This window comes from Manis javanica, chromosome 8 (genome assembly GCF_040802235.1).
Source record: "Manis javanica isolate MJ-LG chromosome 8, MJ_LKY, whole genome shotgun sequence".
NCBI classification, from domain to species: domain Eukaryota; kingdom Metazoa; phylum Chordata; class Mammalia; order Pholidota; family Manidae; genus Manis; species Manis javanica.
The window spans coordinates 65,880,589-65,896,282 of NC_133163.1; the positions used below are offsets into that span (position 1 = coordinate 65,880,589).

Here is a 15,694-nt window from a genome sequence, read left to right on the forward strand (position 1 = left end):
GTAAAGCTGGTCACTGAAGCTGTGGTTCTAAGTGACTCATCTGTTCCCTGCTCAAGAGGATGGGAGGATTTGGGTTGAGTTTCTTCTTCTTTTTAATTAGAGAAAAATTCCTGATGAGTAAATGCCTTGTGGTGTTTGCCTGTTTCAATTACATCACATCACTGAATGTCCCCTTTCTGTGAATAAAAAGTGTAAGGTAGACTTTTCACTTATCAGTTTGTGCTATCCTGTTGTTGCACTGCAATGAGTAGAACTCAAGAATGTGGTTGTAAAATGATGGGCTTGAAGTCTTCATTCTATTTTTGTAACCTGTTTCAAATAGTATGACCTTGTAATACTACAAGTGGTGCACTGGAAAGAGCCATGGCCTTGACCTCAGAAGATGGTTGGACTAGTCTAGAATATTTTAATCCTTAGCTCATGAACTATAAGGATGTAAACCCAAGGCTCCTGGTGTCCAAGTTCTGTGTCCCAAGAGAGAAAACTGAGAGAAAAACACCAGGAAAAGAAATGAAAGAAGAGTGTCTCTGAGACAAGGGGTGGAGAGAGGCTGTTCTCTCCTCTCTGTTATGTCACTGGTCTGGTTTCTCCTGAAAGGGGCAGGTGGAGAAGCAAGTGCGCGCCCTGAGGGGAGAGATGGGGAGGGAGAACGGTGGCCAGAGGGGAAGAATGGAGCTGGGCCTCACGCTGAGCAATGAACAGGTTTCTCCCCATCTAACCTTTCTTTACACTGATTTGGTCACACCGGTTTATTCACCCCGCTCCGGGAACATGCTTCCCCCAGAGCTACAGCCTCTTACAAGTAAAGGAGACAGAAAGGCAACTTCAAATTAGCTAAGTAAGAAAGGTCATTTGGTAGTTCATGTAACCAAACTATGAAGAGGACTGAAAGATCCAGAGACTCAGAAAACATCGACACTCCTCTTTCATTTCTTTTCCTGGTCCTACTCTCTCAATTTTCTCTTCTGGGGTCAGAACTTGGGCACCAGGGGCCTTGGGTTTACATCCTTACAGTTCATGAGCCAAGGATTAAAAATCAACCAACCAAGTGCTGGCATACCACCAGACCCCTTCCCTGGGCAACATTCATCACTGTATTCTAAAATCATTAAGTGGAAGACTTGAGGGAAACACTATAATGTCGGAGTCAGGCTGACGTCCTCACCTGAACCCACTGGTTCACGCCTCAAGCTGAGACACAATAGGAAGTACACACCCTACTAATGAACCAAGCATGCTTAAAAATATTGAACCAGGATCTAAATAAGCTTTCATATTTAACTATAAATTTTCAAGAAACAGAGGATAAACAATGAAAATATCAGTAAGAAATGAGCCAAATACAAGAACTTTCCATAGGGCAAATATCCTTTTTCCCCTATAAATCAAAGGCATAAGAGAAATGGCGGGTGGGTGAAGGGTATTGTGAGGATAATATAGAACTAAGAGGCAAGCAACCAAACACAATGTGGGACAGAGCCTTGTTTGGATATCTATGACAAACCAACAATAAAAGGCATCCTTTAAACAATCAAAAAAATTTGAAAGTAGAGTTACTTTAGGTGATATTAAGGAATTACCTTAACTTTTCGACGTGTGATATCGCTGGGTGGTTACTTTTTAAAAAATACTCATCAGCGAGAGTGTAAGTGGGAAACAACAAACTCCCAACTGCGGCATCCTATCGCCCTACCCTCCCAACAAGACGGCCTCCCCGCCAAAGCGCGTCTCGCTCGCGGACAACTCCGGAGCGCTGAGCGCGCACGGACGTCCGCCGAGACCGTCGCTCCCAGCATGCTCCGCGGCCCCGGCGCGAAGCTCCGAAGACTCGCAGTCCGGCAATGGGCCCCGTTACCCAAGGTTCCCCGTATGGTCGTTTGCATGTCACACCGAGAGATCCACAGCAGCCTATGATCAGAGCACCAAACTGCAAGCCTTGTGGGTGGGTCCCTCGTATAAAATTTCCCTATGCGTCCCGAAGTCGCCAGGAAGGCACGCAATTTGATCGCCGTAAGTAGAAAGGAGCCAGAGATCTCCAGATCTTTTATAAGCTGTGAGCACACCAGGTGCCGTGCTCGCTTCGGCAGCACATATACTAAAATTGGAACGATACAGAGAAGATTAGCATGGCCCCTGCGCAAGGATGACACGCAAATTCGTGAAGCGTTCCATATTTTGTGCAGTTCTCCCAACGCCCTGCCACCTTTTGCTAATTAGTCTATAGGTCAAGCACAACGTGTAACAGAAGTAAAATCTGCTTTTACTATGAAAGTATAAGTGTACTACGAAACGAGAATGAAGTTGAGTTACACCTGAAAATTTACATGCAAATGTGCCCTTTCCACATTATCGGGGAAATGGGAAAATGTCGATTTTCATTTCCTTGATAGAATATAAAGTTCTGAAGTAAACTTATTTATGCTCTTATCTCCTTCAACAGTTCCAGAGGACCACGTAGGCTGGCGCTTGTTCACTGCAAAAGTGGCACATGAACTGCTCGATGCATCGTTTCTAAATCATTTCTAGATAGTTCACTTATATATTAATGCAAGACAACTAACCAATCCTTATTAGAAAGAAAGTAAGCAGAAGTGCTGGCCAACTACATTCTTGGGTGATACTGACACACCCAAGCGTACCGACCCCTTCTCTGGGGCTGAGCCGCACAAAGGTTAAGTACTGTTACCAAAAACTATAGCTAGAGCCTAATAGAAGAAATCAGTTTCAAGCTCACGGAAGCATGAGGTCAGGAACCAAATGAACAGTCTTACATTGTCTTCGTTCACAGCCCATTTAAGGCCAGGCGGCCTCCAGCCTCTCCCACTTAAGGTGATTAAACTGAGTGCCTTCCTGGCGACTTCGAAATATTCAGGAAAATTTGATGCAACGGAGCCCACCTCACGAGGCCTGCATATTTGGTGCTATAATCGTAGCCTTGAGGACCCGTCGGGTTTACCTGTAGGGTAGGACATGCAAATGAGCACACAGGGACCCTTGGGTAAGGGGGCCCGATCTCAGGACCCAGGTCTGGGACTGCGGGGTCTCTGGTTATCTCATTCGGGCCGCGGAGCGAGCCTGGAGCGGCGATCTCGGCGGATACCCCTGTGCGAGAGGCGCCTTCGAGGCCGGGCGAGAAAGAGACGCGCTGTCGTGAGACGGTAGTGGTCCTGAGCGGGCCGGAATAGACAGCGCAACTAAGGCGGTCTCGGCGGCCTTCCTGGAGCAGGAGGCACCCCAGCCCCCACACCCTCAGCCAAGTCTTGAGAGCTTGCGAATCGGTTGGCTTGCTGGGCTACCAGGGCGCTGGATCACTAGGGCTCTGAGTCGCGTATGGGTCGTCCTCGCAAATACATGGAACATGCTACCGATATTTCTCTCCGTGACGTAGGGACCTTGTGCCAGTGCCAGAAGGCGTTGTCCAGCTCTTGGGAAATTCCTGCGGACGAGGGGCCGTTCAATTCTGGACTGTCAGCATCACACTCTAACCTGCCCGGGCTCTGTGAGCATTAGCTCGCCTACCCATGCTGCGTCCACTCTGCGCAGACGCCTGTGGGGTCGCGGGTGGAGAAGCCAGGATGGGTGGCCAGGCCCTGAACAGGTGTGTTCATGCTACGTCACATTGGAGCCTGGCTTCCAACCCGCTGGAACGCAGAGCAGGCTGAAGCCCACCTATTTCTCCCGAGAGGTAGATTCGAGCGCTAACACTGTTGGAGTTGTACTGGACAATTACCCTCCTTATACTTCCCTGTACTCTAGCCTTAGCCGTGTTGTAATACAAACATGCGGGACAGACCTACTTGCAATACTTAAGATTAGTTTTAAATATTCTGATTTTAACTATTGCACAAACCATACTGCTCAAGTGATAGCCTTGCATGTGCCAAAGGTGAAAGCCTCTGATACTGAGGTGGTTCTGGTACTCCATTTATTGAGGTAAAGTGAAGGGAATAGGTTTGCCTGTATTATGTTAAATTGGCACTCTTAGTAAGGAATATGGCGTATTTATATAATGGAGTTTTACTACTTTTTTCTCCTTCCTGTGGTCGTCTTAGCCTTTCTCTGAACTATGACACTATTTTGAAGTAAAAAACTGTGAAAGATCAGTAATTTTGATGTTTTTTAATCAGTACACATTTTATGGTGTACAAAAAGAAAATTGTGTGAAACCATCTAAAGTTTCTGTTATTGCTGAGACAAAAATAGAGAAAGGAATAGAAAGCCTACAGGGATTTGTCAGTAACCGATCTTTCTCTTTGTTTTTGGTTAAAATTATGTTCTTTCACAGCTTTTAAAAAGTAATGAAAATATGTCTTCTCACCCACAAAAATTAGGCAAAAAAATAACACACCTACTGAATTAAATTACCCAATTACAAATAAAATATGCTTTGATAGATTTCTTTCAATGACCTGTCTTTCCAATAAGTCAGCAATGGCTGACTCAAAGCTATTAAGAAATAGTAAATTGATGTTTGGTTTTATGATTTGAAAAAAGAGATCAGAAACCTTTCGTGTTCTTTCTCTATTTAGAAACCCTACAATCAGTTTATTGAAGGGTTATACATGGATAAAGGAATCTGTAGTTGGAAGGATGGTCAGAGTTCCAGGATCATGAACTTGATGTCTCCAGGTATTACAAGCTCCTTCAGTCAGGCTACAATCCTGCATGACCACGTTTAAACCCTTTATACTCTAAAAAGAGGAAAAAGGTTTACCACATATAGAAAAAAAATGAATGTTGACAAGAGATAAAATCCTTTGGGGAAATCAGTGGATGTGTACAGACATAGCAAGAAAGCATAATTTAAAAGAATGATAGCACTACTGAACAATGCTCGGTTAAAGAATTTCTCACAGAGAAGCTATATATGACCTCCTTTAAAGCAGTTAATTCTCTTTAGACCACCGGTATTGCTAAAATTACTTCTATTATTTTGTTTTTTAAATATATAAACTTAAAACCAGGTATAAACTGATTCTTATAACTGTTATAAATTCTAAAATCAAAGCAGGTTTAACAATTGAAATGTAAAACTACAAATCAATACAATTCAAATTAACAACATTCATTTATTGCAGTGAATCATATGTTTAGTTGGAACTAAATCACCACTGTTAGGTTTGATAGTGGAAAGATGTAGCCTCAGGTTCAGTCTGTACTTAATCTGTTTCTGTGTTTTGAGTAATGCAGAGCATACTAAGTATGTTCTAAGTATGTTCTAAGAAAATTAAACCTTTGTTTACTACTAAATTTTACAGATACTAGGACACATTTTTTTCATATTTTAACATCTCTGCAATTAGGACATAGCACACAATTAGACGGGAGCTGAGAATCCATGAAATAAGGTAATTTAGGAAAATCAGGCCTCATACATAACACTCTGCCAGTGAGCAACCCTTGAATGCCAATATATTATTGATGACTCTGAAGTTGTATTATTTATTCAAATATGGTTAGCATAATAGTATAATTAAAATCAGCACTAAATACATTTCTAATCAGATTTTGCTAAACTTTGGAACAAGAAAAGATTGACTGAAGTTAGTTTTAAGTTCTTAGAAATATTTTTTAAACTTTCTTTTTTTTAAGTTAAGGGCCTTGAGGTCATACATAGTCCATTGAAGGTAAAAAAGAAACTAGGCTTCTCACAGTGTTTTCTGTATATCTTCTTGGGACTCTATTTGGCCAATATTCCAACAATTGTTAGCAAGAGAGAAATTAATGGATAGTCTGTATAATCAAAACTACCCACCCACCCCCAAGACAGGATTCTACAGGGAAACAAGTCTGACACAGGCATCACTGGCCTTGTGGTTTTTCAAACAGACTCAGCATCATGTTTGCCACGAATGAGGCTTGAGATGCAGAATTTCAGAGATATAATTAATAGATATTTAAAGTGTCTCAGTTACACCATTTCAAAATTGATCATAAATCAGATTTTATTTTTATTGCTTCTACCCTGTTTTCAATTTAGAATATTCAAATTACCATTAAGTATTTGTATAGAATGTTCTGAAAATACTTGGCTTTTACTTGTTGCAAATACAGCATTTATATTATTCAGTTTGTGTCTGCTCATTTTCCATTAGTCCCTGCAAAAGAGTATAATACTTAATGGCATGTCATTTTCATGATGTGAAATCAAAGTACTGATTTATTAAAAACATAAGAAACTAAAGTCTTGGTCACTGAAAATGTTATTCACATGTATATTATCACTAGGAAATACAAATTTTGCCTTCACAGACAAGAGAATAGTAGCAGATACTGACCATTGCTATCATTTAGATTGTAGAACTTGCCAACCTAACAGCAGCCAGTTACACACACCGTCACATTGATGATCCCTTAGCTCAGTAAGAAGAAATGGCAAAAATAAATGAAAATTAATATTGAAATCTCATGGCAATGCTCTGTTATAAGATGAATGTAACTTATTCAGATATTTTAGAGTCTGATTATCTTAATGTTTTAAGATAATCATACCAATAAGAACGATTTGTTTTAAAAATCCTGTAGAAAAACCCTCTGATCCCTAAGAATCTCTCTGAAGACTCCAAGAGGTTCTAGATTGCAAGTTGAGAAACACTGTATAGGCTAATATAGAAAAACCTAATTTCTGGAGTCTGTGTAGCTTTGTATTTGTTCTTGAGAAAATGACTCAACAATTAGAAAAGGAGGGGAGGTAATATCTATTGAGCACCAACTACTTGACACAAGGACATACACACACCAGATACATGCCTTCAATCATCCTATTAGAAAACAATGTTGAACTCTAGAACAAAAAAATAGAAGTATTGCCAAAGAGATGGAGATATTATAATGATAAAGAGCTCCATCTTACGACACTGCTTAGTACGAGAAGGGATGCTATCATTTTGAGTTTATGTTTGTCTGTCATTGTTAGGAGCCATACATCTTATAATTCTTCATGTAATGTCCTTCTCCTCCTCCACTTGAGGAACTACATAAACTTCAGTTCAGATATAATCTCTCCTGTGAAACCTTCAATGATTTCTTCAGCTAAACATAACCTGTTCTTCCTTGAGGTTCCCACTATACTTTGAAGGTAGGATCTCACTGTATTGTCACTAACTGCACATGTAAGGTTGCCTTCTTCTATAGTCTGACCTCCTCTCAGAGGACAGGGCCTTGCAATACAGGACTTTACATATAGGATTGCATTTAATATTTGCTATTATTCTAAGAAGTAAGTATTTCCTTTTCTACAGCTGAGGAAAGTGATGCTCAAAAGAATTATGTGCCCCACTTCAATTCATATAAGTAACAAAACTGGGTTGTGGGAGAGACAGCATTCAAACTCAGGATCATCAGAATTCACATCCATGCTGCTTATATTATTCTGTGATTTAATTTAACATCAGAGATGTCCTAACATAGTTTTAACCAGGAAAATCTATACGAACTATTTTGATATTCTTGGGCAATCAATACACAGAATATGGTAAGATGAAATACTGCAGTCAACTCTAGTTCTGTTTCTAGATTCTGAAGGAAAAAATTCAGTCTCAGACCAGCTCACGTCTGTCTTCCAAAATACTTCTGGTTACCGTTAGACTACTGAAGTTTACTCATAAAATAAAAAGTAATATAATTGTTGTAGTCAGAAAAAAAAAGGGAAAACTGCAACTATAAAAAATAATAAAATGACCCAAACCAGGACTTGTGCCTATGTTGTCCTCCATTAAAACAACTGATTCACAATTGCCATTAGTGTTCAGTTGTTGAATACAATAGAAATAAAAATAAAATATTCAGTTTTTGAAAAATAATGGAATAAAATAAATAATAATTCAATTATTTGAATGAATGTTTTATCAACCAAAATCAGCTTTCTGTTTTAGGTAATAAGCTTTTGTTTCAATAAAATATTTTTCATTTAAGAATCCCAAGGGAGTTACATATAGTTTTAGCATTTCTGAGAGTTCCTAAAAAGGGAGATCAAACTCAGTTGTTTTTTAAAATGTCCAAAAATTAATTTGAGATAGAGATTCTAAAAGAAAACAAGAAAATATTTTTGCAACCTTAGAGTTAACAAAGATTTGTAAAATAGGGCACAGAGAACAGAAGCCATTAAAAAACTGATAACTGGACTTAATCAAAATTTAAAACTTCTCATAAAAAGATACAGTTTTTTTTAAAAAATAGACAATCCAGAGACTGGAAGAAAACATTCAGAAAAATTTCACAATTAAATATGAGGAAAAGGATGTGTATCTAGATTAAATTTGGAACTCTTACAACCAATAATAAAAAGAACAACCCAAATAAAATGGGTAAAAGACTTGAACAGACTTCATACACAAAAAAAGAGATACAAAAATGGCGAAGAAGAAAATAAGAAGATACTCAACATTGGTAATTAGAAAACTGCTAGTTAAATACACAATTAACACCATTTCACACTTACTAGAATGGCTAAAATTTAAAAGATTGACAATACCAAACATTGGCAATTATGTGGAACAGCTAGAACTTTCATGCATTATTGGTGGGAGTGTAAAATAATACAACTAATGAAGAATTTTATGTCTGTTTCTTATGAAGATAAACACACTTAAACTGGGACCCATGAATTCCACTCCTACATATTTGTCCAGGTGAAATTAAGATATATGTCCACAAAGATTCATATAAAAGAGTTTACAATTGCTTCATTCATAAGTTCCAAACTGGAAACATATGAAAGAATGCATATTATATGACTCCATGCATATAAAGTTCAAGAACAAGCAAAACTAATAGATAAATCAGAACAATAGTTGGTTAGAGGAAAGGGGGAAATGGGGATTGACTAAAAGATAGTACAGGGAAACTTTCTGGATGCTGTAAAGTTATATATCATTTTTTTTTTTGAGAGGGCATCTCTCATATTTATTGATCAAATGGTTGTTAACAACAATAAAATTCAGTATAGGGGGGATCAATGCTCAATGTACAATCATTACTGCATCTCAAGCCTAACTCTCGTCAGTCTCCAATCTTCTGAAGCATAACGAACAAGTTCTTACATGGTGAACGAATTCTTACATAGTGAATAAATTCTTACATGGTGAACAGTACAAGGGCATTCATCACAGAAACTTTCGGTTTTGATCACGCATTATGAACTATAAACAATCAGGTCAAATATGAATATTCATTTGATTTTTATACTTGATTTAAATGTTGATCCCACATTTCTCCCTTTATTATTATTATTATTTTTATTTTTAATAAAATGCTGAAGTGGTAGGTAGATGCAAGATAAAGGTAGAAAACATAGTTTAGTGTTGTAGGAGAGCAATTGTAGATGATCAGGTGTGTGCCTGTAGACTATGTGTTAATCCAAGCTAGACAAGGGCAATAAACCATCCACGGATGCAGAAGATTTCTCTCGAAGCAGGGGGGGATGAGGTTCTGAGCCTCACCTCTGTTGATCCCCAATTTCTCACCTGATGGCCCCCCTGCGACTGTGCCTGTCTTAGGTTGTTCCTCCCTTGAGGAATCTTACCCGTCTCTGGCTAACCAGTCATCTTCCGGGGCCATACAGGGAAATGTAAAGTTGGTAAGTGAGAGAGAAGCCATATTGTTTGAAAAGGTTAGCTTTTTACTTCTTTGCAGATTTATGTCCTGTGGCTTCTATGCCCAGCACTTGTCTCGAGGTATCTTTACCACCTGGAGGAATTATGATACTCGGTAACTTCATATGAGGCACGAATTCTATTTAAGGGTTGTAATTAGGAAGGAAGAAGAAAAGCTATAGAGGTAGCATATGGAAGAAAACATGGGAGGATTGATTATTTCTTTCGCATATCTTCTTGTAGAGTATCTTAAGTATGTATAGGTTTTAAACTACTAACTAATTTGTACACACATATTAACATAATAGGAATACGGTGACATAAACAAAGCAAATCTATAATTACCATCCATCTCCAGTGAAGCCAAGAAAACCATTTAGGCACCCTAGGCATTTGTGAAAATTTGTCTATGATATGATGGATATTGTCCAACTGTACTTGAACAGTCTGAGAGAAATCAGACAAATTAAAGCAGCCCATTTCTGGGATCTGTTCACCTCCCATATGTCCTTTTAACCGTAGATACTCTATAGTCATAAGATTTTGGAGTGCTACACCTTGCACCCCTCCCAACTCCTGGTTGAGTTCCAACAGTACAGATCTGGTCAAATTCGTTGTCTCACTGTATGCACATGCCAGCCTAGACATCTCCCTCCTCATTCCAATGGCAAGTCCAGAAAACGGTGGGGTGGACGCAGCCACCACCGCAGCATCGCCCGGATCCCTGTGGAGGCTTTTTGATGATCATCTCCCGGCACGAGTCCTCCAGAGAGTGCTGATGCCAGAAGCTCCTCCTCATATCGTATCTTAGTTCATTTTCTGGGTATCCAAGCTAGGCCTTGATCTTCTGCATGGAAACAAACAGACCCTTTGCCCACACTTTGACATGCCCTCTATACCACTGTGCAGAACTCATTGGAGGTCAGCACACAGGGACTGCTTTTTTTTTTTTTTTTTTTTATTAAGAGAAAGGAGTATTATCAGAAAAGAGTACGTCCATAGCTGATCATCTGACACCCTTTAAGTGACCAACATTAAGGATATTTAAAGCATGCATTGATCTTTGATTTACCAATAGTTTTATCCTATCAAGGAGTAATCCCCCTTTTCTTTCTTTCTTTCTTTTTTTTTTTTTAATCTTTAATCTACACTTACATGAAGAGTACTATGTTTACTATGCTCTCCCCTATATCAGGTCCCCCCTAACAACCACATTACGGTTACTGTCCATCAGCTTAGGAAAATGTTGTAGAATCGCTACTTGTCCTCTCTGTGTTGTGCAGCCCACCCTCCCCTTTCTCCCCCCCCCCATGCATGCTAATTAAAGTTATATATCTTGATCAGTGTGTTATATGGGTATATTCATATGTCATATCAACTATACATTGAGATGTTTGCATCTTACCATTATGAATTATACTGCAATAAAAAATGCTTCAATTAAAAAGAAGAAAGTATCAGGAACAAAAGAAAGGTTGCTGAAATCTAACACTAAAGGGTTTGCTTTTTCTAAGCAATGTTTTCAGGTGATGATTAAAGATGCTTGTCACCATTGTTTTCCATGTTTTCCATCTCAAGTGTATAGTTGATATGACATATGAATATACCCATATAACACACTGATCAAGATATATAACTTTACAGCATCCAGAAAGTTTCCCTGTACTTTTAGTCAATCTCCATTTCCCCCTTTCCTCTAACCAACTGTTGTTCTGATTTATCTATTAGTTTTGCTTGTTCTTGAACTTTATATGCATGGAGTCATATAATATGCATTCTTTCATATGTTTCCAGTTTGGAACTTATGAATGAAGCAATTGTAAACTCCATCACCTGTAAGGTTCCTGGAACCTTACACTGCCATCTATCTAAACATACATTGATCCCATCTAACAACAAGACACTTAGTCAAGCTGTTAATATTGCCTTTCTGGAGGCTTCATCAAGTTGAGTTGATAAATATATACATATGCTTCTGAAAGGATGTGATGGATATTTTTCAATTTATATTAGCTCCTTTATTTAATAAATATTTATTGAGCACTTATGTCCCAGGCAATGTTCTAGGTACCAGTGATCAAAACACTACCCATCTTTCTTCATGGAGTTTCACCTTAGTGTGGAAGAGACAGATGATGAAGAAGTATAGAAATAAATAAATGAGGTAATTTCAGATGGTGATAAATGCAATGAAGAAAATGAGTACTTGAAAACATTTAACTCATTTCTGAAAAAGTATGTGAATCACATATTTGAGTGTCAAATTACATGTTTAGCTCCACTATGATATCAAAGATCAATTCTTGAATACTTTTGTTCTCACTATATTTGAAATGAAAACACTTTCAAAATAGAACATGAAGCCCTACTTCACTGGTGAACATTAATGTATATTTTATTTTCTTACACACTCTTTTAAAAAGGACAGATTGACAATTCACCAAACCATTACACACAAATTAAAAGTATATGGACCATGCATTTAAGTAAAGTACACCACACTGTTAAGATCCACTATCATATATCAGCTTCACTGGGAATGCACTTTCTCCTCCAGGCTTGAATGTTTAAGGAGTAAATACTAGAAGTGACTGCCAATTTTCAAAACCTACTGGCTTGAAATAACCTACGAAAAATCAAACTACATAACCAAACCCTCATTCATTATATCATGCATGATATAGAGAGTAAAGTTTCAGACTCTAAAATTCCATTTTACTTTTGTGCCTAGTACATTGGAATTAATTGAGGGTCATGCAGATAAGCCACATGATTTCACCAGTTTCAGCATCTATAATCACACAATTATCTGGCTGCTTTTGATCTCTTAAAGTTTATTTTGGTTCTCTGATATGCTAGCCATTTGGGTTTTAGCTTTGACACTGATGAAAAGCTAAAACTGTAGTAGTCTCAGCTATGGCATATCAACCCTTGCCATAAAACCAGCTTTATCAAAGCCAGGTAGACCTAGGCAAGTCAAAATGTGGGTAAGATTACTTCCTATTATTTTAGTTTCTACAGTGGTTTATACCATTTTGAGAAATGATATTATCTTTCATTAGCGAACTCTATCAGCCCTTCATGAAGAACAATGGTGACAAGCATCTTTAATCATCACCTGAAAACAGAGAGAGTACCAGGACACAGTGTGTGGTCTTCCCAGTGGCTTACTGGCAGAACTGAAATTAAACCAGAGTGCTGAATTGTTCATTTTGGGCTAATTTCTAGCATTCCCTCTTTGCTACACAATTCACATGGAAGAAAAATCCCCTCTGCTGATTGTTAGCTGCCTCTACACATAATGATAATCTTTATGTTCATTCACCTTGCACAATAATGATGTGATGATAGCACTTGAGAAAACATGGAGCAGGTATTCAAGTGAAGGCAAGCAATTAAAGAGGACAACTGGGACTGCAAAGTCACCTGAACAAAAATATAATTACAAATCAAAATGATCATTTATATAAATAGCAATATTAATGAGTGAGGATGGACCCCTGACTTATACAATGAGGCTGAATATTATTTTTCCTATTTCATGGAAATATATCCAGTGTTTGTACTCATGTGAACAATAAAACTCAATGCATTTTATCATTTAAAGGCAGTGTTTGAGATTGACGGTAGAAGCAGGAGAATGCCTGTTGATCAAATCTTGCTCCATGCCTTCCAACTGAAGTGTTTTACACTCTAGGCTAAGAAAGTAATTCTAAATTACCCTTAGATGATATACTTAATGGTATCTGAAGTCATTCTAAAATGTTTCAGCCTCCTGGCTCCTTTCTTATCATAGACACATGGTCAATGAGGACATCTTTTCTGTAGATCATATGGCTCTTAACCTGTGGGGTCAGGAACACATGCTTTGGAGCAGGCATATCTGTATTTTAATATCAGTTGTGACATTTGCTAGTACGAACCTGGGTTAGTTCTTTAGTTGTGCTTAGCCATAGTTCTTGAATTGAGAATAATACCAACCTCATCAAATGATTGTAAGATTAAAATATGATGACGTATAGAACATGCCAGGCCTGTAAGGTACTCAGACAACTATTGGTTCATTTCTGTGGGTAAAACTGTAATATTTCCAGAATATCTCATCTGGCCTTAGTGCATCTGCATCCTCAGGGGTGGAGAGAAGTATAGCTTTAGTGCCTCTGCATATCAACAGGCATTCTTCCTGGGTGGAGAGAAGTTCATCTCCATTATCAATGGGTACTTACCTGGGCAAGGGAGAGTTTATCTGAACCTGAGAGGTGAAGGGAAGTGCTGGTTTTGCTTCTGCCTGAACAGGAAAGAGAGATGGCCCAGGACTGCAGTTTGCAAGAAATAAATGGGTTTTAAACTTTATTTTTCCCTTTGACTGATTTTGGTTTTAGAAGTATTTTGCCCTGGGATTTTCTCTCCCCGGACTTAGAGTTGCCCTCTGCTTCTTTCTCAGAGGTCTCACCACACTTTGTTCATATCATTAGTTATCTGTGTATGCCTGATTGTTTACCCTTCCTTAGACTAGAACTGCCTTAATTGTGAGGATAACAAGTCATTCATCTTTGTGTCCCCTGGAGCCCACCACATAGTGTCATAAACAGAGTAGGCACTTGGAAACTATATATTAAATTTTACTTCGTGTAATGTAGTACATACTCAGTAACTTAATGAAATAAAACCATAGTCAAAATGCCCAGCGATGTTTCTTTTCTCCATAATCCAGCTATTTTTATTTTTAGAAGTGTCTTTTTGGAGCATTCACATTTAACTGATGGCCTTTTACTTCAGGCAAGCAGTCTTCCCAGGTGAGTGAGGGCTGTTCTCATGATTTGGCTGAGGCTTTGCTTTTGTCTTGAATTAGTTTGTGACATACATGTTTAGGTAAGTTTTCCAGTTGGAGGAGCCCAAGGAGTAAATAAGCCAAACTATTCCTACTTTTGTCAACCAAACATCCATTAGCTACAATTTACAGTATGGCTAACTATATATATAATACATTTTTAATAACACTCCTAGGAATTTTGGTGAGCCCTAAATGTGTTCAAAATGCTTTGACTGGAAGAAATTTACTTTTTCAAGTTCTCCACAGATAAAGTAAATCCCAATTACACAAATACTTTAAAAAGGCAAATTCAAATCAGTCACACGAGGCTTACCCTGGGAAAAAAATGTAAGTAAATTAGTAGTCTTGAACATTTATGAATTAAGTACAACTTTTCTTCATCTTTCTCTTGGCTCTTAGAGAACCTCAATGTTCTCATCCTGCAGAGCTGTTTTGAGGATTAAATGAGATAAGTATACCCAATACCCAACACAGTGCGTACTGCACAATACAGGCTAGAGTGGCATCAGGCAGGCAATTGATGTTGCCATATGAGACACGGACTACACCTGGGCCTCCCTTTCAGGAGAGAAGAGAGTTCTCAGCAATAATCCAATAAGGAATTTTCCAATCCCCTTCCTTTTGAGTTCACAGGCATTCCAACGACTTTTCATTCAAAATACTGTAGACTTCTGATCATAGTAAATTTCACCAAGAAGATTACCTTGAAACAAACAAAAATATTACTGTAGGGTAAATGGCAGAGTTTCCAGAATCTCCCACCTAGCCTTAGTCCATTTATATACCAATGGATGTTTCAGAGCTTCTGGTCTATCTGGGGGAAGGGATGGAGAAAAAACAGCCATTCTCTCCTCCCCTCTGTTCCTGATATATAATTGGTCTGGCATTTGCCAGTCACCAAGGACCTGCCCATGGAGTTCCTCCCAGAAAGGGCAGGTGGCAAAGGAGAGTGTGAGCCCTGGCCGGAGAAAACTGTGCTGGGCCTGGCTAGCAATAGAAAGGATACTGTGAGGAATAAAAATGGTTTCTCCCAACTTACCCTTCCCCTTGTTCTCCTTCAGTTTCCCCGGATTCATAGGGGAATTTGTTTCGAGAGCGGAATCTCCTTTTGTCCCAGAGCTACGGTTACCCTGAGAAAAAAATCAAGCAAGCAGTTACCGTAGTTGAAGGGGAGGTAGAGCACTCAAGGGTTTTCTGGGAACTGGCAGTAGTCTAGATCTGGGTAGTGGCTACATGTTTTGACTTTATGATAATTAAACTATACATT

General features: G+C 38.6%; 2 protein-coding genes and 1 non-coding gene across 4 annotated transcripts in view; 1 reads left to right on the forward strand and 2 right to left on the reverse strand.

The window, feature by feature from the left end:
• AKAP6 (A-kinase anchoring protein 6) overlaps nucleotides 1-1,806 on the reverse strand; it is a 627,130-nt gene extending 625,324 nt beyond the window's left edge. For both annotated transcript variants that reach the window (XM_036999333.2, XM_073211384.1), the window contains exon 1: nucleotides 1,581-1,806. The gene's annotated coding sequence lies outside the window, so the exon portion shown is untranslated. The remainder of the gene's footprint in view (nucleotides 1-1,580) is intronic.
• A 265-nt stretch (nucleotides 1,807-2,071) lies between these two features.
• Nucleotides 2,072-2,178, forward strand: LOC118968595 (U6 spliceosomal RNA). The gene has a single exon (XR_005056328.1). It is a non-coding gene; the product is annotated as a U6 spliceosomal RNA (small nuclear RNA).
• Nucleotides 2,179-12,944: 10,766 nt separating this feature from the next.
• ARHGAP5 (Rho GTPase activating protein 5) overlaps nucleotides 12,945-15,694 on the reverse strand; it is a 143,333-nt gene continuing 140,583 nt past the window's right edge. Inside the window, exons 6-7 of the transcript XR_012120572.1 lie at nucleotides 15,467-15,557; nucleotides 12,945-15,130 (exon numbers count right to left, since the gene is read on the reverse strand). The gene's annotated coding sequence lies outside the window, so the exon portion shown is untranslated. The remainder of the gene's footprint in view (nucleotides 15,131-15,466; nucleotides 15,558-15,694) is intronic.